Genomic DNA, 27,520 nt, shown 5'->3' with positions numbered 1-27,520 from the left:
GACCATTCCCCCTGGTCCAGCAGCTGACGACTTAGGCAGTCCGTCTGCCAGTTTTCTACACCCAGGATGTACACGTCCGACAGAGCCGGCACACGCCGCTCTGCCCACTGCATGATGTGAGCAACCTTCAGTGCTGCAGCCAAGCTCCTTGTCCCTCCTTGATGGTTGACCTACATCACCGATGTGGCATTGCCCGACTGCAACCTTTGAGGACTGTGGGAGCTAAGTACTCTTTCCCCAAGTAACCTTCTTAATAATGTCATCCACCGAAGCTGCAAATGACCTCTCCCCTTGGAAAGGCAAATCCGCCAGTGCTTTCTTAGATGCCTGGTCCGCAGACCAGCATTTCAGCCAAATCAGGCGACGTAGCACCACTTCTGATACTGAAGCTCTAGAAAGCAAGGGGGCTGTATCTAGGGCCACATCACAGACATACTTCAGGCACTGCACCAACTGGTCTACCAGTTACACCCAGACCGAGGAAACCTGTTGCTTCTCCAACTCACGGTGCAAAAACCCATTCAGTAAGCATCTGTGACACCAGTGCCATGGCAAACACTGCCTGCAATGCTGACCCCACCACCCTAAATATGGACCGGGCAACTGCCTCGGCCCTTCTGTCGGTAGGGTCCCTGAAAGCAGGGGTCCCTTCCACCGAAATCGTGGTTACCTTATTTAACCACTTCAGCCCCAGAAGGATTTACCCCCTTCCTGACCAGAGCACTTTTTGCGATTCAGCACTGAGTCGTTTTAAATGACAATTGCACAGTCATGCGACATGGCTCCCAAACAAAATTGACATCCTTTTTTCCCCACAAATAGAGCGTTCTTTTGGTGGTATTTGATTACCCCTGCGGTTTTTATTTTTTGCAAAAAAAAAAAAAAGAGAATTTTGAAAAAATGCATTTTTTACTATAATAAATAACCCCCAAAAATATATACCCCCCCCCCCCCCTCAGTTTAGGTCGATACGTGTTCTTCTACATATTTTTGATTTAAAAAAAAAGGAGAAAATCGGAATAAGCGTTTATCGATTGGTTTGCGCAAAAGTTATAGTGTCTACAAAATAGGGCGATAGTTTTATAGCATTTTTATTAATAATTTTTTTACTAGTAATGGCGATCTGTGATTTTTATCGTGACTGCAACATTATGGCGGAAACATTGACAATTTTGACACGTTTTTGGGACCAATGGCATTAATACAAGGATTAATGCTATAAAATTGCATTGATTACTGTAAAAATGCCACTGGCAGTGAAGGAGTTAACCATTAGGGGGCGGGAAGGGGTTAAGTGTATCCTAGGGGAGTGTTTCTAATGGTCTGGGGGATGGACTGTGTGTGATGTGACACTGATCGCTGGTTCCGATGACAGGGAGCAGACGATCAGTGTCCTGTCATTAGGCACTTACATCAGCATCTCCCTGTTCTTGAGCTCCATGACACGATCGCGGGTATCCCCATGGCCATCGAATCCGCGGGTCCTGCGGGCACGGAGCTCCGGCCAGGCGCACGGCGGGGAATTCTGCCGACAGCGGTCGGCAAGTGGTAAACCTGGATCCCAGGGGGGTCAACGACTGGAGATGTCCGTTTTTTTTCAGGAAACTCTCCTCACAGGGATAATGCACCGCCATCCAACTCGGGACTGAAAAGGCCCGCTGTGTGCTTCCCCACTCCTTGTAAATAAACTTCTCAAAATAAGTTAAGTAGGGAAACACCGTGCGGACCGGCTTGTGAGACCCAAAAGGGACCAACACCTCTGCAGATGCCCCCGCCGTATCCTCTATCTTTAGGGTATCCCGCACCGCCATTTTTTTCCTGTGCTGACCCAGACACGGAGTCATCCTCACTATCCGAACGGTCCTGGTCCACATCCTCTGAAACGTCAGAACAGAGGCTGCCTACCACAGAGGGACCAGAGCCTGAATCAGAGCTTTCCCCAGAAGACGGTGTTGGGGGGAGGGGGGGGGGGATGGAGCAGTTTTTACTCCCCTTGCGCCCACATGCCACTTCCACCCTGGCAACAAAGGACTCCATGACCGCCGACAGAGCGTCCATAGGAACAGCAGGTGCAGAGGAGCCAGTTGCAATAACAGATGTCTGTGGAAGAAGCTCCAGCTTCTGACGCCATGCTGACCCACTCTCGCCTGTCACCACTAGGGACCTAAGGCAAGCCACACAAAATGCCCACCCTCCTAGCTGCCACAGACTGAGGGGCCCCTTGCAGGACTCACCACCCTGTCCCAGGTACTGCTCTGTGCCGCCGTCTGTTCTCCCCTGTGCCAGCCACGCTGTGTTCTGTGTCAATTTTGCGCTGTTCTAGAATGAACCAGCCACTCAGCTCTAGGGTAAAACAAAACCGAGGCTACTATAAAATGTCCGCCTCAGCAAAAAACGTCCAAGCGCCAGAAAAATGTCCGATGGACTTCAAGAAAATGGCTGAAGTTAAGAAACTGGCTGCGGCTAAAAGAAAATGGCAGCGGTTTGCGCGGTGGCCAGTCCCCCACATGGCAACACACAGATACCCCCAAAAAATGGCCAAAACCAGGGAAGACGACGAGCGGACAACCAACTGCCCAATGCAGCCCCCTGCCAGGACCCAGAGCCCCCCCCCCCCCCCCCCAGGTACGTGCACCGCACCCCCTATGCCCAGTCACACATTGGCCCATCTGCATGGGAAGGAGGGAAAGGGACAGAAGACAGGGAGAGACCCCCCCAGTCGACCTCCCAGGGAATGCCCAGCTGCTCCATCCTGCCGAGACAGATGGAACCGTACTTACCCCTCCTGCAGGGACTGCTGGATGCATTCCATGGACACACCCATCACCCGAGCAGTACGGAGCATATAGCTCGCCAGCCACCCCTGGATCAGACAGGGCATGTCGTGGCCAACCCAGCACGTAGTTAAGGTCTGCACACGCTTGATGGCCAGGCTGGGGAGACTACAAGGATCTATATTATCCAGCTTGTAACCCAGCCCGGCTGCTGATTGTAGATCACAGGAATCAAAAAGCAGAAAAAAGAAAAAATTCCCAGGACCAATGGTCCCCACAGGGAGCCAGGCCCTTCTCTTACACTAGGCAAAAAAAAAAAAACCGAGATGCTGGAAGCAGAGTGAGGGTTTATAGCCAATAGGACCGCCCCCTGGGCAGTACTGTGCAGGTTTGCAGTTTTTATATGTTCTGCATAGTCCTCTCCTTAAGGTGGTGATATAACCCTAAGGTCAAGATTAAAGGTGATGTGTCCGTCAATGAACCAAAGAGAAATTAATTTTCTTTATCTTACATCATGGGACACAGAGCACCATAGTAATTACTATGTGGGCTGTCCCATAGCAATGGTATCTGAGGGGGGAGAGACAACCCGCAGGGTACCCCCAGACTTGAGGAAATAACTGCTGCCTGCAGCACACTGCACCCGAAGGCAATATCCTCATGCCTCCTTACATCCACCTGATAAAATTTGGTGAATGTACTGAAGACCAAGTTGCGGCCTTACAGATCTGAGCCATGGAGGCCTGGTGACGCACTGTCCAAGAAGCACTAATCTAACTGGTAGAGTGCGCTTTTATAACTTGTTGAATACACTTAGCAACAGTGGATTTCGACAGTGCCTGTTCTTTATTAGGACCTTTCGGGCAGAATAAATAAGACTTCAGTCTTCTGAATCTGAGCAGTCATCTTTAAATAGACTTTGACTGCTCTCACCACATCAAGACAATGTAGTGATTTCGCTTTCCTGGAACACGGTTTTGGAAAAAAAACAATGACAGGACAATATCTTGCTTAAGGTGAAAACCTGAGACCACTTTTGGCAAAACGGAACGAAGGTGCAACACCACTCTGTCCTCATGAATAATCAAGTATGGCTCTTTACAAGAAAGAGCAGCCAATTCCGAAACCCTCCTTGCTGAGGCTATAGCAACCAAGAACATCAGTTTCCTTGTCAGAAGAACTAAGTGAATATGCTGTATCGGTTCAAATGGCTGTTTTTGTAACACTGACAAAACTAAGTTCAAGTCCCAAGAGCTCAAAAGGTGATTTAACTGGCAGATTAATCCACATCACTCCTTGTATAGAACCCCAGACTAAAGAATGTGTAGCAAGCGATCTTTGAAACAAGACAGATAAAGCTGAGACTTATTAGTACTTAAGGCCAACTTCATCTCTACCCCTCATTGTAGAAAGGCAAGAATTCTGCCTATGATATAGCTCCGAGGGTGCCAACCCTTGGATTTACACCGGGAAACATAAGCCCTGCAGACTCTGTAATATATAGTTCTGGAAGCTGGCTTCCTTGCATTAATCAAGGTGGAGATAACTGACCTGGACAGCCCGTGCTTCTTTAGAATGTGGGTTTCAATAGCCAAGCCGTTAAATTTAGCGTTCGTAAGGTAGGATGGAATATCGGCCCCTCAGAGTAGGTCTGGCCGTAGTGGCAGGGACCATGGATCCTCCACCACCATCTTTACAATTTCTGCATACCAGGACCTTCTGGGCCACGCTGTGGTTAGCAAAATCACTGGCTTTCTTTCTAGCTTGACCATGCAAAAAAGTCATGGCAGCAACTGAATAGGGGGAATGCATAAATCAGTGAGAACTGATCCCACTGGGTCACCAACGCATCTGTTCCAGATGCGACTGAATCCCTTGTTCTGTGACACAAAGTTGACCAACTTAATGTTGAATCTGGACACATGAAGATCTACCACCATTTTTGGCAGAGAGCCCGAAAAATGTCAGGGTGAAAGGACCATTCTCCAGGAAATAACTGCTAGTGACTCGAGTAGTCTGCTAGACTCTTGGTGCCCCCTTGGTGATTGATATAGGCCACAACTGTGGCATTGTCAGATTGAATGCTGACAGGACAATCCCTTAACCTGAAAGTCCAGGCCTTCAGAGCCAGACGCACTGTCCGAATCTCTAGGACGTTGATGGGCAAGGCTCTTTTAGTTCATGACCACCGTCCCTGGACAGTTTTCTTCTCTAGTACAGCTCCCCAGCCTGAAAGGCTGGCATCTGTCGTCACCACTTTCCAGACAACTGAACTGAAGGATTTTCCTTTCAGCAGATTTTGGGTTAGTAACCAACTGAGGCTTTGGGATACCCTTGGAGAGAGCCGCATTGGCAAATCTAAAGTTTGAATCATTTTGTCCCAAGCAGACAGGATACTGTTTTTAAAGGAAGATTTATCTAGGTTGAGAACCCAACCCAGACTTTCCAGATAACTGGCTGAAATGCGTAAACATTGCTCCAAATGAGCCACTGACTGGTCTATTAGCAACAGATTGGCTAGGTACGCCAAGACTGTTTAGCCAGGTTAAGGGCACAAGGCATGAGGTGGGGCCAGCCCTTTTGTGAACACCCGGGGTGCTGTAGCTAGCCTGAAGGGCAAAGCTACAAACTAAATATGCCGCTGTTCTACTTCGAAATGCAGAAACCTTTGGTGAGCAGGAAATATAGGGATATGCATCCCTGATGTCGATAGACGCCAAAAGTTCTCCTCTTTGTAGGATGAAAACTACTGACCTGATCCACTCTATGGGAGTGGATCTTCAGGAATGGATTTAGATTTCTTAGATCTAGAATGGGTCTGACATCTCCATTCGGTTTTGGTACTGTAAAGAGGTTTGAATAAAACCCCAAACCTTGCAATTCTGTGAGGATTTGTATGATCACACCTTGAGCCAGTAATCAGTCTAATGGGCAAAACAGAGATTTAAGGAACCTAAAGAAGAAACAGAACTTTCAGCTGACTCAGGAGTAGCTTTAAAGAGGAATGAACCATCTCCGTAAGAGATTGTACCAGCAATTTCTCTGATTGCGAAGCTGAAATGGTTCCACTGTTGTCTCCTCTGAAGAGGAGTCATCGGTTTGCTGCCTTTTCCCAGGATCTTTGGGAACGTTTGATCTCAGAAAACGAGATGGTGTAAACTTCTAGTTTGTATCCTAGAGACACCGTGGAGATGACCCATCTGTCCTGAATTTCCTCTTGCCAGACTCCTGAGTATTGCAGAAGTCTTCCCCCCCACTCTGGCACCTCTTCCTGAGGCTTTTGTATTCTGCTTTGCAGATTTCTGGCCCCAGGTCTTCTATTGTGTCTGGGCCTGAACCTGAGGCCTCTCTCTAGAGTTGGACTGTCAAGGCCGTCGCCACTTCGTAGAGGTGGATGGCCCTGGCAGCAGGAAAAAAGTCTGCTTAAATGAAGGCCATTTATACTTTATTTTGACTGGCAAAAGAGTACTCTTCCCACTAGAAATTGTTTGGGGATGATTTGGACAAATACATCCAAATAGTCGATCCCCATGAAAAGGGAAACTAGTCGGAAGCCTTTTGCAAGGTGCTTCGGCTGACCAATACTTTAACCACAGGATCCTTTGCATGTGTACTAGCACAAGCGCAAGGCGGGACGCCTGATGAACAGAGTCTTTCATGGCATCTATGGCAAAACATAATGCCTTTGGGTAGGTCAGACAAATGGTGGGCCTGTCTAGACAGGCCCTTAAAGAGGTCCCTGCACAAACTGGTCCTTTAGGGAATGACAGATGCCTATTGCAGCAACTGCAGGCTGAGTAACAGCACCTGCCAAGGAAAGAGGATTTTAACAGGAATTCCAACCTTTTATCTGTTGGATATTTAAGCATTTGTGCATTGTCTACTAGGCAAGTTAGACTTTTATACACACTGGAAATTGTAGCGTCAACTGCTGGTACATTCCATTTTTTTGGTGAATTTCTCCTCCATGGGATAGAGAGTGTTTTGTCAGCAGCAGTAGGCTGGCTCCTGGATCATTTGCAAGACAAATGTGTAGCCTTTGTAAAAAGGTCTTTGTCTAGCAGGAGCCACAATTCATGCTGAACATCATGCGTTTAAAGACTGCTGCTGTGCCCCCAGCTCCTTGGTTCCCTCAGGGGGGAGAGGGACAAGCCATTTGTTCAATTAAGAACCCCCCCCCCCCGGCTGCTGAGACCACACATGCTGTTTTAGCTGGACACAGAGCTGACTGAGAGTAACGTACCCAAGGTATTATATTTACTCCCTCTAGTGGAGACTTTGGCATACAGTTTTACTCACGGGAGAAAAAAAGCCATAGGTGGACTTTTTACAGTTCCTATGCTTCTTTCCTTACCTTATCCATGCTGCAGGATACTGCTGCAACAGACAGATCCAAACTTCACCCACCACGGCAGGCTGCGTTACCAAACCTTCAAGGACCGGGTCCCTTATGTATGGGTTCCACTCCCTTGCATCTGTATTAGCACCCCTCCAGGAAAAACTTTAGGTAATGTAGGCATGACCAAAAAGCCTTGTGCTTCGTATACAAGGCCCGGGTACCATCCACCTTGGTCGCAGTGGCACTTTGGATAGATCCGGTCTATGGAGGCTGTTTAAATCCACAAGGATCCCTCCAGTGGAGCTCTTCAGAGCACATCTTCACTCATGACCAAAACCTTGGACACTGGCGAAAAAATTGAGGCACTCCTGGAAGGAGGAGGGGTTATATAGGGAGTGAACTTCCTGTATTGGGTATACCAGTGTCCACCGCCTTAAGGTGCCCATATACCCACATAGTAATTACTATGGTGCTCTGTGTCCCATGACGTATGATAAAAAAAATTATGATTTTAACTTGAAACCAACAAATGTTAAAAAAAGGTTTAGTCTAAGTGGTTAAACGTCCCTCATTTACACACCGGAGTTCATTCCTTTGATCTAAAGGACAAAACGTTACAATGTTTATAGTTAGTTCAGCGGCTGAGGAATGTTGTGATACTTGCAGATTGCCTGTTACAGTTGTCAGCTTTAGCAGAGCAGAGAATTCTCTGCATAGAAAGAATCAGGGAAGATGCTTTGTCAAGATCACAAAGGGAGAAAAAAAAATAAAAAAAATTGCGGAAATGATTCTCAACGATTAATCGTGCAGCTCTAGTTTAGGTCTGAAGACATGCTTGGCCAGTCCATCACGTTTACCCTCAGCTTTAAGCAAGGCAGTAGCCATGTTGGAGGTGTGTTTGGGGCCATTATTTTGGAATACTGCCCTGCGGCCCAGTCCCCGGGAATCATGCTCTGCTTCAGTGTTAGAAGATTTTGAGTTAATATTTTACGTGATAACAATTTCTGAAAAATATATGAAACACATGAATATATACATTATATATATACACACACACACTATATATATATATATATATATATATATATATATATATATATACACACACACATACACACACACACACACATATATATATATATATATATATATACACATACACACACATCGGTATCCACATACACACAAGCCAGTATGATCTGGAAACGGAACACTAGAGCATGCAGTTGAAAACAAAGAATGTACCATGATAACAACTTTCAGTCCGATATCCTATGGTATTGTAGGGTGCAGGCTGTCAGATACTTAATCCAGAAAGCAATAAAGCATACGAGAACAGAAAGACCCTGCAAACCACCAGCTCAACAGGTGAAAAGGAATGTGAATGGCCTCAGCCTTGGCTTCATCCTGGACAATGCCACCGATGCATTTTGCCCCACCTATCTGGGCTAACTTGCTTAATTCACCATGCCCAAAAAAATATGCATGTCTCATTCTCAGTTCAAACCCATGCTGGTGTGTTTTTTATTTTATTTTTATCACAGGGGGGTAATTGACTTCAAGCTCATAGAACATGGTACAATGGTCAACTAACATGATTACTCAAAAATTCAGAAAATGTTACAGGAATCTGTAATATATTAAGTGTTTGAGCATTCCTGGCCCAAAAATCTATTCTGAAACTTGGTGAACCACCTTATTCCCCTGAATTAGCACCCAGTGACTTTTGGCTGTTTCCAAAATAAACAAAATGCCCTAAAAAGGACACAGATTTGAGGATATTTTGGACATCCAGCCTGCCATGACCAAAATACTGCACAGAATGTCTAAAAACAAATTCAGGAATGTTTCCAGCAGTGGCACAGTCGTCTAAAAAAAGTGTGTCGCTTCAGAAGTGGGACTACTATGAAGGAGACAACAGTCGCTAGTGTATAGGAAAGCAAACTTTATTTTGCAGTACATTCTAGGAATTAAATTGTCGCACCTCAGATGCTATACATCAGATGCTCAAGATACATCAAGATGCTACAGGTCAACCCCCAATATAGAATGGCTAAGCTGGAACCAATGGCATGATCAACTTATTGCGGGGGATTTAGGTGTGACCAAACACCAGCAATCCATATTGAATTTTGACTTGCCTGCAACTTATAATGCCAGTGATTCTGACATAACGTACTTTCCTATGTTCTGCACATCCGGAAAGGTGGAAGTGTAAAGAGGTACACTCTTTGCAGAACATCAAAAGTAATTACATATGCAGCAGATGTTGAACAAAGCCAAAAGCAAAGAATAAATCATGTCTCTGCAAATAACAAAGGAAGTGTGAAAGAAAGATCTGCTCAAAGCATCCCTGCATGCAGAATAATAATGAATTGTTACTATGCTTAAAAATGAAGATCTTCTTTAAAAATAGTGCTTGGCAAACATGCCGGTAATATATTTGCCTAGCATGATTGTTATTTTAAAAGGAGCTTTTATTAAAAAGAAACACAAAACATGACTTTTCAATCTACTTCTCTTGCTGTTCAGCCAGTCAGTTCATATTTCTAGAAGTGTAGCTCATACTATATAGCCACTTTACCCTGTAGAGCAGGACTCCCTTTTCTAAACCTGCAATCATTTCTCTTCAGGCTTTAAGACTATCAAAAGCAGGCTTTAAATGATTCTCAAACTTCCCCCAAGCTGCCAGCTCCATGTATAGACAGCTCCAGAGTGGTGGCTTATGTGCAGCTAGGAAAAGCTAAATGTGCTGCCAACCAGAGAGCCACTACATAGGCCTTGTGTTACAATCAGGTATTCACTATATAGTGACAGTTTTATTATCATGGCCACACTTATTCTTTTATAAATTTTACAGTTATGCTGTGTACACACGGGAGGACTTTTTGGCAGCAATGGTGCGGCGGACAATTTGATCATGTGTGGGCTTCATCGGACCTTTGCTGTCGAAAAATCAGACGGACTTTAGATTTAGAACAGGTTTCAAATTTTTCCGAGGGACTGGAGTCCGGTCAAAAAATCCGTTCATCTGTATTCTAGTCCGACGGATGAAAATCGACACTAGGGCAGCTATTGGCTACTGGCTATGAACTTCCTTATTCTAGTCCGGTTGTACGTCATCACATTCGAATCCATCGGACTTTGGTGTGCTTGTGTGTGGCCAAGTCTGTTAGTTCGGAAAGTCCGTCGCAACTCTGCCAAAAGTCAGTCGGGAAGACTGTCAGGCCTAGTCTGTTGAAAAGTCTGCTCGTGTGAACGCGGCATAAGGACTTGAGCTTCTTTTTACAACAGGTGTCTCAGTCATTATAAACAAACTAGAGGCATCTAAAGCTGGCCATACAGATTCCTTTCATTCAGCCCATAGACTGAACACATGAAAGCTAACAAATAACTCTATCCATGCTTAAATTCCCCCTGCTGAGCCATTGTATTCTGACGGACAAAATTTTTTCCAGCAGGCTCCTTCAACAAAAATCAATCTTAAGGAAACTAACAAGATGTGCTCAATGTATGGCCGACTTAAAGTGGTTGTAAACCCTTACAAACCACTTTGACCAACAGGTAAGCCTAGATTAAGGCTTACCTATAGGTCCAAGAAATATCTCCCAAACCTATATGGTTTAGGAGATATTTGCCCAAAGACGGGCACCGCTATCTACAGCGCATGTGCCGTAGACATCGGTGCGCAGGCGTACTGAGCGGGGCATCATCGATGACGGCAATGCCGCGAGTCTCGGCTCCCGTGCGCATGCGCGGGAGTGACGTCATCACTGCTCCGGCGAATCACAGCGCCAGAGCAGCGAGACACACGGAGACCCACCAAGAAGATTGATGCTCGGAACTACAGGGGACAGCGGTGACTTCGCTGGCTCCTGTGTCAGGTAAGTGACACATAATGGACTACTATGCAATGCATAGTAGTCCATTATGCTTTGCCTTTACAGGGAATGAAAGAGGAAGTAAACTCATCAGGGTTTACTTCCTCTTTAAGAGGGCCCATGGACAGTGCTGAAAGGGCAATTATTAAAGAGGAAGTAAACCCTGATGGGTTTACTTCCTCTTTGGTTCCATGCAAAGTTAAAGCATAATGGACTACTATGCATCGCACAGTAGTCCATTATGTGTCACTTATCTGACACAGGAGCCAGCGAAGTCACCGCTGTCCCCTGTAGTCTGGAGCATCCATCTTCTCGGTGGGTCTCGCTGCTCCACCTCTGTCATTCGACGAAGCAGCGATGAAGTCACTCCCGCGCATATCGGCGTTGACAGCGGCGCGCTCAGTGCACCTGCGCGCCGCTGTCTACGGCGCATGCGCCGCAGACAGCGGTGCCTATGTTTTGGCAAATATCTCCTAAACCGTGTAGGTTTAGGAGATATTTCTTGGACCTACAGGTAAGCCTTAATCTAGGCTTACCTGTAGGTCAAAGTGGTTTGTAAGGGTTTACAACCACTTTAAAGAAGGTATGGGCAGATAGCCTATGATGTTAGTTGATTCTGAAACGTGTTGGTTTATTTAAAAGGGTGCAATCTAACCAATTTCTTAACTTTTTTTGTTTTTTTTTATTGCGGTTTCCTGTTGTGAAGATTTTCCCTTATATCTTATCCTGTATACACTACAGAAAGCAATAGGAAATCTTTTTTAAAAAGGGAGGGGAAATCCACATCTAGACAGCTTTTTCCATAACAGATGTTCCCACTGAAATGATTACTCCTCAACTTCTGTTTCATTGATAATCCTAACATTCTGGATTGTCCATCACTTTCTATGTCTGATGTCTGTGCAACTAAAGAGCATTAATCTCCCCAGTGAGAATGCCACTATTAAAACTGAAAGAGTTCTGCCTTTCTTCAACACTCTAGCCACGCTGCCCCAGCTTTACAGTGTATCCGACCGCAGGAGAGCCAGGACACACTGAGTCTCCAGAGTGCTTATTTACAGGCTGATTTTATCAGTGTGAAAAACAGAGAGAGAGAAGAACTGATTTATCACTGCATATGCAGCCTGGCCACATTACAGTGATACATTTTTCAAGGTTCAAGTGGTCATGAAAGTTTTATTTTTGGAGTGATTAGAAAATCTCTAAGATTTTATTGCTCTCTGCCCCTATTAGGAAGATTCACCCTCTCAATTTGTCATGTTTACTGTTAATCATCGAAAGAGAAAGTAAAACCCGAATTTAAGCTGTCCACAGAAATGTAGTAGAGGGGATATCTTCCAATGGGACACAAGTTCGGGTGACCCTGGTGACAATTGATTCCCACACTTGTGAAGGATTTCCTCTCACTTCCTATTTAGGAATTAGGGACAGGAATTTAAGAGAAATCTCTCCAATTGCCCGCAGATGACAAAAAAAGGCGGACTGGGGTTAAAGTATAGTTTCCAATTTTTGTGAATTGTTAATAAAGCAATAGTAAATATATGAAGCTCAGGGCACACAGATATTTGAAAGAGCATATATAATTCAAGGCTTTACTCAATGATGCTTTGGTGGGCCATTGCCCATATTTATATATAAAGGATAACAGATTCCTAAGTGGCATTCCAATGTATATAATCTACAAAAACTATTTTAAAAGTGGAACTCTAATCATATATAAAACACAGAAAATAATACAGTTCTGTATTCATAGCAAAGCGGGTCTTCTATTGTCTGCATTAAAAAATAAACAAAGAAGTATCTGAAATGGACTTCATGTCTGTCCCTTTCATTTCTTGACTAAATGCAAATCCCACAGCTCCCTGGGTCACGTGCCCTCTAGTTCCCTATGTGTGTCTGCGCTGTCATTGTCAGTGGGCCATGTCCTTTACCAGTGATCCACTGATTTCGCACTTGGCAAACTAGGCTACATATACAGTATCTCACAAAAGTGAGAACACTCCTCACATTTTTGTAACTAGTTTATTATATCTTTTTATGTGACAACACTAAAGAAATTACACTTTGCTACAATGTGAGTAGTGTACAGCTTGTATAACCACTTACAGACCGGACCATTTTGCTGGTCAAAGACCAGACCACTTTTTGCGATTCGGCACTGCGTCGCTTTAACTGACAATTGCGCGGTCGTGTGACGTGGCTTCCAAACAAAATTAACGTCCTTTTTTTTCCCACAAATAGAGCTTTCTTTTGGTGGCATTTGATCACCCCTGCGGTTTTTATTTTTTGCGCTATAAACAAAAATAGAGCGACAATTTTGAAAAAAAAAAACATTATTTTTTACTTTTTGTTATAAATATCCCCCAAAAATATATAAAAAAAAACTTTTTTTTTCCCTCAGTTTAGGCCGATACGTAATCTTCTACATATTTTTGGTTAAAAAAAATCGCAATAAGCGATTATTGATTAGTTTGCGCAAAAGTTATAGCATTTACAAAATAGGGATAGTTTTATAGCATTTTTATTAATAATTTTTTATTATTTTTTTTTTTACTAGTAATGGCGGCAATCAGCGATTTTTATTGTGACTGCGACATTGTGGGGGACCCATCGGACATTTTTGACACATTTTTGGGACCATTGTCATTTATACAGTAATCACTGCTATATAAATGCAGTGATTCCTGTGTAAATGACACTGGCAGTGAAGGGGTTAACCAGGGGCTGGCAATGTAGGGGTTAAGTGTTCCTAGGGGTGTGTTACTAACTGTGGGGGGGGGTTGGGCTTTCATTTAGTGAACACTGATCTCTGCTCCAATCACATGGAGCAGAGATCAGCGTCACTAGTTGCTAGGCAGAATGGATAAATGCTGTTTACACGGCATTTCCTCCATTCAGCCGTCCCGTGAGACGATCGCGGGTATGCCCGCGGCGATCGAGTCCGTGGGTCCCGCAACCGGACTCACGGGGGTCCCGACCAGCGCAGGAGCGCGCCGGCAGCGGCGCGCTCCCGATGGCAGGGCGGCATTGAAGATTGGACGTACCTGTACGCCAATATGCCTGCCCGTGCAATTCCGTCAACGTACATCCGCGCGCGCTGGTCGGGAACCGGTTAGTGTAAATTTGCAGTCCCCTCAAAATAAAAACACACAGCCATTAATGTCTAAACTGCTGGCAACAAAATTGAGTATACCCCTAAGTGAAAATATCCAAGCTGGGTCAAACGTTTTAATATTTTGTGTAGCCACCATTCATTTTCCAGCACTGACTTAACCCTCTTGGGCATGAAGTTCACCAGAGCTACAGGTTGCAACTGGAGTCCTCTTCCACTCCTCCATGACATGACAAAACTGGGACATTAGAGACCTTGCTCTCCTCCACTTTCCATTTGAGGATGCCCCACAGATGCTCAATAGGGTTTAGGTCTGAAAACATGCTTGGCCAGTCCATCATCTTTACCCTCAGCATCTTTAGCAAGGCAACGGTCGTCTTGGAGGTGTGTTTGGGGTAATTATGTTGGAATACTGCCCTGTGGTCCAGTCTCCAAAGGGAGGGGATCTCATGCTCTGCTTCAGTATATCACAGTACATGTTGGCATTCATGGTTCCAATGAATTGCAGTTCCCCATTGCTGGCAGCACTCATGCAACCCCAGACCATAACACTCTCACCCCCATGCTGTAGGCAAGACACAGTTGCCTTTGTACTCCTCACCTGGTTGCCACCACACATGCTTGACACCATCTGAACCAAATAAGTTTATTTTGGTCTCAGACCACAGGACATGGTTCCAGTAATCCATGTCCTTAGTCTGCTTGTCTTCCGCAAACTGTTTGTGGGCTTTCTTGTGCATCTTGAGCACGTGCACTCAACTTCTTTTGTTGACCGTGGTGAGGCCTGTTCTGAGTGGAACCTGTCCTGTTAAACTTCTGTATGATCTTAGCCATTGTGCTGCAGCACAGTTTCAGGGTCTTGACAGTCTTCCTATAGCCTAGGCCATCTTTATGTAGAACAACAATTCTTTTTTTCCAGATTCACAGAGTTCTTTGCCATGAGGTGCCATGTTGAACTTCCAGTGACCAGTATGAGACAGTGAGAGTGATTACGCTACAAAATTTAACACACCTGCTCCCCATTCATAACTGAGACCTTGTAACACTAACGAGTCAAATGACACTGGGGAGGGAGAATGGCTAATTGGGCCCAATTTGTACATTTTCACTTAGGGGTGTACTTACTTTTGTTGCCAGCAGTTTAGACATTAATGGCTGCGTGTTGAGTTGTTTTGAGGGGGACAGCAAATTTGCACTGTTATACAAGCTGGACACTCACTAACTTACATTGTAGCAAAGTGTAATTTCTTCAGTGTTGTCACATGAAAAGCTATAATAAAATATCTACAACAATGTGAGGGGTGTACTCACTTTTGAGAGATACTGTGTGTATATTATATATATATATATATATATATATATATATATATATATATATATATATATATATATATATATATATATATATATATATATATACACACACACACACACACACACACACACACACATATACATATATATATATATATATATATATATATATATATATATATATATATATATATATATACACACACACACACACACACACACATACACGTATACCGGTATACCGGTATACACATACACACAAGCCAGTATGATCTGGAAACGGAACACTAGAGCATGCAGTTGAAAACAAAGAATGTACCATGATAAAAACTTTCAGTCCGATATCCTATGGTATTGTAGGGTGCATGCTGTCAGATACTTAATCCAGAAAGCAATAAAGCATACGAGAACAGAAGGACCCTGCAAACCACCAGCTCAACAGGTGAAAAGGAATGTGAATGGCCTCAGCCTTGGCTTCATCCTGGACAACGCCGATGCATTTCGCCCACCCATCTGGGCTAACTCGCTTAATTCATCATGCCCAAAAAAATATGCATGTCTCATTCTCAGTACAAACCCATGCTGGTGTGTTTTTTATTTATTTTTATCACAGGGGGGTAATTGACTTCAAGCTCATAGAACATGGTACAATGGTCAACTAACATGATTACTCAAAAATTCTGAAAATGTTACAGGAATCTGTAATACATTAAGTGTTTGAGCATTCCTGGCCCAAAAATCTATTCTGAAACTTGGTGAACCACCTTATTCCCCTGAATTAGCACCCAGTGACTTTTGGCTGGTTCTAAAATCAAAAAAATGCCCTAAAAAGGACACAGATTTGAGGATATTTTGGACATCCAGCCTGCCATGACAAAAATACTGCACAGAATGTCTGAAAACAAATTCAGGAATGTTTCCAGCAGTGGCACAGTAGTCTAAAAAAGTGTGTCGCTTCACAAGCGGGTCTACTATGAAGGAGACAACAGTCGCTAGTGTATAGGAAAGCAAACTTTATTTTACAGTACATTCTGGGAATTAAATTGTCGCACCTCAGATGCTATACATCAGATGTTCTTTTTTTTCCAGATTCACAGAGTTCTTTGCCATGAGGTGCCATGTTGAACTTCCAGTGACCAGTATGAGACAGTGAGTGATTACGCCAAAATTTAACACACCTGCTCCCCATTCACACCTGAGACCTTGTAACACTAACAAGTCAAATGACACTGGGGAGGGAAAATGGCTAATTGGGCCCAATTTGGACATTTTCACTTAGGGGTGTACTTACTTTTGTTTCCAGCAGTTTAGACATTAATGGCTATGTGGAGTTGTTTTGAAGGGACAGCAAATTTACACTGGTATACAAGCTGTACACTCACTACTTTACATTGTAGCAAAGTGTTATTTTGTCAGTGTCACATGAAAAGATATAATATTTATAAAAATGTGAGGGGTGTACTCACTTTTGTGAGATACTGTACATAGTCAAATGGCGACCGTTCACAAATATATACACAACCTAATATACTGTAGGTCCAACCTATAGGTTTACTAATCACTGCTCTAGAGATAAAATAAAGTATACTCTGGGTGTTCTAACACACATTTTAGATTTTTGTTTCCTTTTGGGTGGTGGTAACCTGACAAGCATTTCACAGTGAAAAAGATGAGAAACCTCGCGCCACAAAAAATATAGATGTGATAAGACCCCGGTGACAGCCTTTGCTGCAATGGCTAAATAAGAAAGTCCTTCGATTTAGTAACACCCTGGTGACAGCATTTGCTGCAATGCCTACAATAAGAACTTCCTTCAATTTGAGCTATATCAAAAAAGTTGTTCTATGAACGTGATATAATAGTCCACACATAATATATGTCAAATTTCTTGTGTAGAAAAATATCGCCTCAGCATATTATGCCCCCAGTGTAGCCCAGTGGGAGTCAGAAAACGTTTTTAAAACTAGAGATAAATCATAAATTTTCTATAAAAAAAAAAAAAGGTACATTGATGATGTGATTTTGTTGTGGCAAGGGTCGGAATTCAGCTTTGAGAAGTTTTTGTTTGAAATGAATGTCAACCAGTAAGGTCTAAAGTTCACGGTGGAATTTAGTTATGAAACTATTATGTGAACTATTTGGACCTTACAATTACTAAAAATCAGAGGAGATATGAAACAAACTTTTTTTTAAAAAAACTGACAGAAATGGCTATGTGCCTACGCACAGTTGCCATCATCCTCAATGGATAGGGGCAGTCCCAAAAGGACAGTATATGAGAGTCAGACTAAAATTGTACAAATACTGACAAGTTCAAAAAGCAGGCTGAAATACTTACCGATAGGTTTGCAGAAAAAGGATATCCATTGCACACACTTTCCAAGACACTGGGGCAGGTTTTTCAAGTAAGGAGTCATTTGACTGTATATTATTTTTTAAATAAAACTGTATAACGCTATGGAGGCTTTCCATCTGTTTTTTATAAATCGCATCTACCGTATTTGTCTGTGAGGAGGAAGACTGAATCTCTCTACATGTGAAAGGCATGTGAGCAGGCACAATGCTGCAGAAGCGATGATTGACTTACTTTTTCAGTAAAGTGGTCAATAAAATCTGGTAAGCTGAATCATATACTATCACTTAATTGGTGTGGATGATCAAAGCGGTGGTGAAGGATCACGTAGCTGCGGTCATATTTTTCTACATGAGAAATTTGGCATATATTGTTATGTGTGGACTATTATATCACGCTCATAGAAGACATTTTTTGATATAGTTCAAATTGAAAGACGTTCTTATTGTAGGCATTGCAGCAAATGCCGTCACCAGGGTGTTACTAAATTGAAGGACTTTCTTATTTAGCCATTGCAGCAAAGGCCGTCACCGAAGTGTTATCACATGAAAGTGTTTTTTGTTTTTGTTGTGTTGTATTCATGATCGTAAATGCACTATAACTAGTTGCACATATGTTATGTAATAAGTAGCAAAATTATTGATCATTAACCACTTAAGGACCAGGCCTCTTTTTCAGACTCGGTGTTTACATGTTTAACCACTTTCAGACCGGACCATTTTGCTGGTAAATGACCAGAGGTCTTTTTACAATTTGGCACTGCGCTGCTTTAACTGGTAATTGCGCGGTCATGCAATGTTGTACCCAAACAAAATTTGCGTCCTTTTCTTCCCACAAATAGAGCTTTCTTTTGATGGTATTTGATTGCCTCTGCGATTTTTATTTTTTGCGATATAAACGTAAGAAGACCGCAAATTTTGAAACAAAATGATATTTTCTACTTTTTGTTATTAGAAAAATCCAATAAACTCAATTTTAGTCATACATTTAGGCCAAAATGTATTCAGCCACATGTCTTTGGTAAAAAAAAAAGTCAATAATTGTATATTTATTGGTTTGCGCAAAAGTTGTCACATCTACAAACTAAGGTACGTTTTCTGGAATTTACGCAGCTTTTAGTTTACGACTGCCTATCTCATTTCTTGAGGTGCTAAAATGGCAGGGCAGTACAAAACCCCCCCAAATGACCCCATTTTGGAAAGTAGACCCCCTAAGGAAATTGATAAGTGGCATGTTGAGCCCATTGAATATTTTAATTTTTTTGCCTCAAGCGATTGAATAATGACAAAAAAAAATTTTTTTTTTTTTTTTTTTTTTTTTACACAAAGTTGTCACTAAATGATATATTGCTCACGCATGCCATGGGCATATGTGAAATGACACCCCAAAATAAATTCTGCTGCTTCTCCTGAGTACGGGGATACCACATATGTGGGACTTTTTGGGAGCCTAGCCGCGTACGGGGCCCCGAAAACCAAGCACCGCCTTCAGGCTTTCTAAGGGCGTAAATTTTTGATTTCACTTCTCACTACCTATTACAGTTTTGAAGGCCATAAAATGCCAAGATGGCACAAAACCCCCACAAATGACCCCATTTTAGAAAGTAGACACCCCAAGCTATTTGCTGAGAGGCATGTTGAGTCCATGGGATATCGGATGTGATTTGCACTGCAGTGCGGTGCGAATCACATTCGTTCTCATAAACCGCTGCAATGTGAACCCAGCCTTAGTGACACTGGCGACGGGGGGTGATCACGGGGTTAAACCTTTATTGGGGGGGTTAGGGGGGTACATTAGAACTAAAGGGGGCTAACCCTAACTGCCCTAACAGTTATTACAGTCACAAATGACACCAATGCAAAAAAAAAAAAAAAATGACATTGGTGTCACTGTGACTGGGGGGCAGGGGTAATTGGGGGGTGATCGGGGGGGGGTGTGAGTGTGCCTGGCATGTTCTACTGTGTAGTGTCGTGTTGGTGCAACTCACCGATCCTCTCTCCTCGGTGTCGGAACGAAAAATACCGACACTGAGGAGAGATTACATCACTTCCTCTCCTGTGTTTACATTACAGGAGAGGAAGTGATGTCACGAAGACTTTCTATTCGTCGGGAGCGATCGCGAGGGGGTGGCCATGAATGAATGGCCGTCCCCTCGTCCGGGATCGCTCCCGAACGAATACCGACCGCCGCGGGCACCGGGCGGGGGCCCGATCGGGCCCCCGACCCGCGGGAAGGCAGGGACGTACATGTACGCCCATATGCCTGCCCGTGCCATTCTGTCGATGTACATCGTCGTGCGGCGGTCGGGAAGTGGTTAAAACTGTTTTTTTTTTGCTAGAAAATTACCCCAAACATTTTATATTGTTTTTTTTTCTAACACCCTAGAGAATAAAATGGCGGTCATTGCAATACTTTTTTTCACACCGTATTTGCGCAGCGGTCTTACAAGCACACTTTTTTGAATAAAAAAAATAAGCCAACAGTAAAATTAGCCCAATTTTTTTATATCGTGAAAGATAATGTTACGCAGAGTAAATTGATACCCAACATGTCAAGCTTCAAAATTGCGCCTGCTCGTGGAATGGCGTCAAACTTTTAGCCTCAAAAATCTCAATAAGCGATATTTTAAAAATTCTACAGGTTGGAGGTCTAGGGCTAGAATTATTGCTCTCGCTCTACCGATCGCGGCGATACCTCACGTGTGGTTTGACCGCCGTTTTCATAGGCGGGCGCTACTTACGTATGTGCTCGCTTCTGCGCGCGATCTCGTCGTGACGGGGTGTTTTTAAAAACCTTATTTTTTTATTATTTGAATTGATTTTAGTGTGTAAACATCCCTTGTAATGGAAAAAAGCATGACAGGTCCTCTTAAATATGAGATCTGGGGTCAAAAAGTCCTCAGATCTCATGTTTGGACTTAAATGCAAAAAAATAAATAAAAAAAAGTCATTTGAAAAAATGACATTTAAAAAATATACCTTTAAGAGGTATGGGCGGAAGTGACGTTTTGACATCGCTTCTGCCCTCCTATGGTATAGAGACGAGTGGGGGCCATCTTAGCCTCACTCATCTCTATACCCAGCTAGGAAGAGGACCCGATCACCTCCGCCGCTACCGATGGCTCCAGTAAGCGGCGGAGGGGTGGCACCTCTCCCGCCGCCGATAGCGGTGATCTCGAGGCAAACCTGCCCCGGAGACCACAGTTATCGTACAGACGACCGGTGCCTGAAGAGATTGATATCTCGGTTGTGGCAGCAGCTGCTGCCGTTACCGAGATATCCCTCTTCAAAAATAGGATGTACATCAGGGTGCGCTGGTCGTTAAGTGGTTAATAAGAAGGTTGCTGCTCAGGATGGTGATTAATAATTTTTTTTGTTGTTAATTAGCGCCCCCTATATGTTACTTTAAGTAAGTATTTCACAGAGAATTACAAAAATATCTCCCTAAGCATGAAGTGAGGACTCAATGTTTTCTAGCCAGTCAAGTATGAGTCTTCTTTTGCAGGTTGCTTTTTAGGACATACGGTATTTATGACAGAGTTGCTTATGGTAATAATAACACACAATTTTAGTGGACTGCCGACTCTGAAAAAGTCTGAAATTTGCTTGAACACTTCCTGAACACCTCAAATTTTCCCTTTCTGTCTCAGATTCCCTGAAACAGGACATTATAGGACCTGCATAAAACAAACTGCAGAAAAGATTGCATACCTTTTGTTTTGTTTCAGAGTAATCTCAAAACAGAACTAGCAGAAGGGGAAAAGCAATGTTATAACTAAAATTTTGCAGCTGATCACAAGACAGTTTAAAAAGAACATTTTTTAAGGTAATAAATGTGGACTAAACTGAGTTTTTCCACAAGTGTTTGAGTTCTTTAAGCCACCAGTCACATTGTACCACCCACTGGCAGCAATGCAACTCATTCTGCCCCGGTAGCAGAGTTTATAATGCGATACAAAACGATGACCTGATTTTCCTTCTGAAGATTCTTTATTCTGAAGGGCATAAAATCCCTCTTGTCACTTCCTTACTTTCGTGCTGGCTGTGACATACTTGGCTGCTTTGAAGTGTTCCAATGATAATATATCGCTCTTTCAAGCAAAACCTTGGCACTTGGGACATCACTCATGTATAAAGAAAAAAAAATGGTTCCAATTTTCTGCAGTGCATGAACAAAAGCCATGATGACCAATCTGACGTGATGTGATGGGCCAGAAACCATTGTCGACCTACCAATCTTGTCAAAAGAAATATGTAGTAATTCCAGCTAAAGCTTTATGATAATTGTGTAAAATATTTTATCTAATGAGGAGGTAGACTTAAGCATTACATGAGAAATTAGACTACTATGGAGCATTTAAGAGACCTAAGCCTAGTACACATGGGCCCGACTGTTGGGCCGCATTTACAGGTTAAATAGAAACCAAGTCACTCTAGAGCTTAGAATTTTTTTTCCCCCCTGTTCTCATAACGACACTGAAGTCAACAAGGAATGAGTGGGCATGAGCTGGACCAGACGCCTAGTGCCAGACTGACCACAGCTCTCCTCACTTCTAGGGTAGGAAAATATCAGGATTCGTCCTTCATGAACTCCTCGCCATTCTCCAAAGCCACCCTGTCTTCATCTATAGACACAGACAGGGTGGCTCAACCCTACCCCACCGGTCACAGTTTTTTTTGGACAGCAGCAGGAGCCAATGTCACCTGCTGCTAACAATCTGCACAGTGAGGAGGGAGAGAGCCCCCGCTCTTGTGCACAACATTGAACTAGCTCAGGAAAGTATAAAGCCTCATACACACGATCAGACTTTATACAAACTTTCCTGTGAATTTTTGCACAAAGGGCGTCGGCCGAGAACTTGCATTGCATACACACAACAGGACTTTTTCAGCCAACTTTCACCAAATCACGTGGTTCAAAAAAAAAATGGAGGGTTATGAAGGACCTGGGGTTCTTAAAGACCCCAAATTCCTCTGTACTTACTTCAAAGTATTCAAAACACTATAATTGGCATTTTGGAATACTGAAATTTTTTAAAATTGGCGCCATTGGCAGCTGAGTAAACTGGAAGCAACGTTATGACGTTACCTCCGGGTTTTTACATCACCTCCGGGTTTTTACATCAGAGACCCAATCAAAGACATTTCCAGCTTCATCCGGGACTTCACACAGCCGGCGGACATAAGCGGACCATCGATCTGGTCTCACGGTGGGACCGGAGACTTGGGCAAAGCAGTGGTGGGGGGGGGGGGGTGTCCCCTTTCACTCCTAAGCCCTTATACACACAGTCGGACATTTCGACAGAAAATGTCAGATCAGACCGCGTTGAGCTGGGCTATAAAACTTTCCGACAACATGATCCGATCGGACTTTGTCATGCTCAGATCAAATTCCTAGACCAAAGCTATTGGCTACTAGCTTGAACGTAGGCCCGTCCTAACTAAATAATGTCATCACGTTACGTACGATCGGATTTTCCGTCAACTTTGTCCGACCGTGTGTATGTAACACAAGTGTCGGACAAAATCCGACGGATTTTGTTGTTGGAATGTCCGACCGTGTGTATAAGGGCTTATGATAACGTCCGAGCGGCTCATTAGCCGCATCAGTTGTTATGACAGAACCGAACGCTAGCTCAAAGAAATGGTCCAGGGTGATCACCCCAGTACAACCACTTTAATCAAATGATGTAAAGGTATGTGATTTAGCATGAAGTGGTTAAAGCATGTTATACAGCACAGTGCTTGTGCTGTGTAATTTGGCCCCATCACCTGAAATACCTGGCTGATCCTGCCTGGTTCTGCTCTCCCCCCAGTAAACTGACCACATTTTGGCTGCTAATCCGACACCGTGGTCAGTGAAAATCCTTTTGCAGTGCAGCAACCCCCCCGAAGAGCCTCCCTTTTACTTACCTGAGCCTGATCTTTTCAGCAACAGGGACGAGCAGAGCAGCTCCAGCTGCCGTCTCGGGTCCTCATTGGCTGGATTGATAGCAGGAGCATTGGCTCAAAGCTAGTGACACCGAAGCTGGGGGCGGGGGGCAGGGCGGAGTCCTGCTGTCTGTGTCAACAGACGCAGAAGCAGGACTCAGGAGTGCGCCCCCTACGAGTGCCCCCAGGGAATGCAGGTCTCCGTGGGGGCACTTGAGAAGATGAGGCGGAGGCAGGAGTGCAGTTGGGGAGGATAATTGGGGCCCCTCTATGCAAAACCCTTGCACAGAGGAGCCAAGTATGACATGCTTTTTTTTGTTTTGTTTTTTAAATTAACCTTTACAGCCCCTTTAATGCAAAGAATTAATATAAAAAACAAAAAAACTAAAAGCTTTAGAAGCATTTTCCCAGGCAAGAGATGAAAAGACTAGCAGAAGTAAAAATCTTGGAGCTCATTGACCTCTTTAGTTTTATTTCTGGAAACAAGAAATACTACAGGGCTCGAGCTGCACAATTCTGGATAAATTGAGAATCACAACTTTTTTGCTTAGAATAAACATCACGATTCTCTCACAATTTTCGGCGCAACATCATATTTCACATTATTATTTGGGGCTGTGTTAGAGAAGTGGTATATTATTTCTATTTGGTAATTTGATGGTCTATTTTAATCTGTGCTATTTATTCTATGGGATATTTTAAGTGTATTGATGTTTTATTTGTAGTGTAGTTTTAATTTTGTTTTGTTTTTTATGCTAATGGCTGTTATTGGTAAGTTTGTTGTGTTTTTGTATCTTGTTCATTATTGTGATCTTGCGCCCATTTCGTAATAATTTCCCAAGTTTCCTTATAAAATATTGCAACGACCACCAATTTATTCTCCAGGGTCTCTGCTAAAAATATTATATATATATATATATATAATTTTCAATGTTGTTTATTCGTTCAAAAATGTGTATAGTTACATCTCAGAAAGTGTTCAAAGAGATTTCCGTTTCTGGCTCACATCCTTCCTCAGATCAGAACACATGTAACAATTTGATCACAGACATTGCAATTTGACATTTTTCCAAAAAAAATAAAAAAATCACATATGAAATCGATCAATTGTTCATTAATACAATTGTATTCCTTTATCCATTAATCATTTCACACCACTGATATACAAATGGTTAACCATGTAATCTCACTATTTACTCAGGAACCATCACATTGCCATTCTGTCGCAAAAAAAAAATTATATATTATATATATATATATATACACACACACATACACACACACACACACATATGTAGAAAATAACATAATCCAAATATTCAGAAGGAAACCATAAAATACCTCGATAGATAATGTATTATAAATCGTACAAATAGATAAAGATCCAAATCTGTACTTAAACCTTTTGCAGTAATAGTATTAAGAAAATGTATCCAATGAGCCTCACATTTTCACAAGATTAATTCACGATCACCTCCTCTCCCGTTTTTATTAATGCCTTCCAGCACCATGAATTTTAACTGGGAAATTGTATGTCCCTTCTCTATAAAGTGTCTAGCTAGTGGTAACTGTATTAATTTATCTCTAATTGAATATTTATGTCTGCTACACGATCTTTAACCTTTTGGGTTGTTTCCCCAATATATAATAGTCCACATGGACATTTTATGGCATAAATCACATATGATGATTGGCAGGTATAGTGGCCCTTGATAGGACTATCAAAGCCTTTATGTGGGTGTGATATACTTTTTCTCTTTATCATAGATTTACATTGGATACATGATAGACATGGAAATGATCCCAGGTTTTTTGGTCCCAGAAAAGTTATTCTGGGAATAAGACCCCTTTCACACTGGGGCGTTTTTCAGGCGCTTTAGCGTTAAAAAAGCGCCTGTGAAGCGCTTGAAAGAAGTCTCATCTGCAATCCCAATGTGAAAGCCCAAGTGCTTTAACAGCCCTTTCACAATGTCAGCGCCCGAAAAATGTTCGTAAAGCGCCGCTTAAACTAGCAGCGCTTTACCAGCGTTTTTCGAGCGATATTGGGGCGCGTTTAACCCCTGCTAGTGGCCAAATAAAGGGTTAAAAGTGGCCAAAAACCGCTGCTGCCAAAAGGCGTTTTGCAGGCGCTTCCCATTGATTTCAATGGGAAGGGGCACTTTAGGAGCGGTGTATTCACCACTCCAAAAGCGCTGCAAAGAAGCTGCTTGCAGGACTTTTTTTTTTTGACGTCCTGCCAGTGCAGCGCCTCAATGTGAAGGCACTCTGGCTTTTACATTGGGATTGCAGTTTCGGCTTCTTTCAGGCGCTTTACAGGTGCTTTTTTTTTTTAAAGCTAAAGAGCCTGAAAAACGCCCCAGTGTGAAAGTGATCTCAGAGTGAAAGCACTCAGGCTTTTACATTGGGATTGCAGCTGCGTCTTCTTTCAAGCGCTTTACAGGCGTGCTTTTTTAACGTTTAATGTGCGATAACTTTCCCTCAAAAAATTCCACTGTTTCTTAATTATGTTAAGCGCAGTGTGTGCAAACAGATGAAATTGTGTAACAAAAACGTATCCTTTTAGTGTGTTTATTTGGATTAGTTTTATGTAGATTTAAACGTTCCTTTCTTATTGATGCTTCAGGATCATTTCTGTTAGTTTAGTTTCCATTTCTTTTAATCTTTGTTCCCAGCAACTATTCTCTGAAACCGCTTTAGTTGGCTTTTAGGAATAGAATTAACAGATTGAGGGTGAAAACTGTCAAAATGTAACAATTCTTTACTTTTAACATAAAGATCCCTATCAATTTTCATCTGGTTGATTTTCAACATGTTGTCCAGGAAGGAAATTTCTGTCCCACTGTACTCCATATTAAATTTCAAACCAGAAATAAGATAATTCAAATATTGATCAAACAATAACAGGGTTCCAGTATCGCCTCCCCATACTCCAAACATTATCCACAAATCTATACCATCCCTGGCAATTTTCCATAAAGATTTTATGATTATATATAAAAGGACATTTCAATCATATTGATAAATGTGTTTGCATATGGTGGTGTGAGACTGGAACCCATCGATGCGCCTTTAGGCTGTAAATAATACGATTCCTTGAAGAGAAAATAGTTTTCCTGAAGGACAATTTTTAGTAGGTCCAACAAAAAGTCAATTTATCAACTATTGTAGCAATCTGATCGTCTTAAAAGTCATTTACAGGCTTGAAAAACTAGTTCATGGGGGATAATAGTGTAAAGACTGGATATGTCCCATGTGATGAGGATGGAATCAGATGACAACTTAATCCTATTAATTTCATCCGTTTTCACACACTGTGATTAACATAATTAAGAAACATTGGCATTTATTGAGGGAAAGTTATCCCCCAATTTTGGAATTTACCATTACCCTCATATAGAAAGGGGAGAACTTTGAGGATCGGTTGATGAGATCAATTTTCTCTAATTTCCAAGATAACTTTTCTGGGACCAAAAAACCTGGGATCATTTCCATGTCTATCATGTATCCAATGTAATTCTATGATAAAGGGAAAAAGTACATCACACCCACATAAAGGCTTTGATATTCCTAACAAGGGCCACTATACCTGCCAATCATCATATGTGATTTATGCCATAAAATGTCCATGTGGATTATTATATATCGGGGAAACAACCCAAAAGTTTAAAGATTGTATAGCCAGACATAAATATTCAATTAGAGATACATGAATAGAGTTACCACTAACTAGATACTTTATAGAGAAGGGGCAAACAAATTTCCCAGTTAAAATTCATGGTTCTGGAAGGCATTAATAAAAATAAGATTGTGAACTAAT

At 42.6% G+C, this 27,520-nt stretch overlaps 1 protein-coding gene across 2 annotated transcripts in view; it reads right to left on the bottom strand.

The window, feature by feature from the left end:
* The window catches only part of PRKCZ (protein kinase C zeta), a 614,201-nt gene that overhangs the window by 427,193 nt on the left and 159,488 nt on the right, over positions 1-27,520 (bottom strand). The gene's annotated exons all lie outside the window — the stretch shown is intronic.

The sequence above is a fragment of the Lithobates pipiens genome, unplaced genomic scaffold (assembly GCF_037356315.1).
Source record: "Lithobates pipiens isolate NorthernLeopardFrog02 unplaced genomic scaffold, aLitPip1_a1.2 Scaffold_27, whole genome shotgun sequence".
In the NCBI taxonomy this organism is placed as follows: Eukaryota; Metazoa; Chordata; class Amphibia; order Anura; family Ranidae; genus Lithobates; species Lithobates pipiens.
The sequence above is the reverse complement of the archived record's forward strand: the minus strand, read 5'-3'. Positions and strand labels throughout refer to the sequence as shown.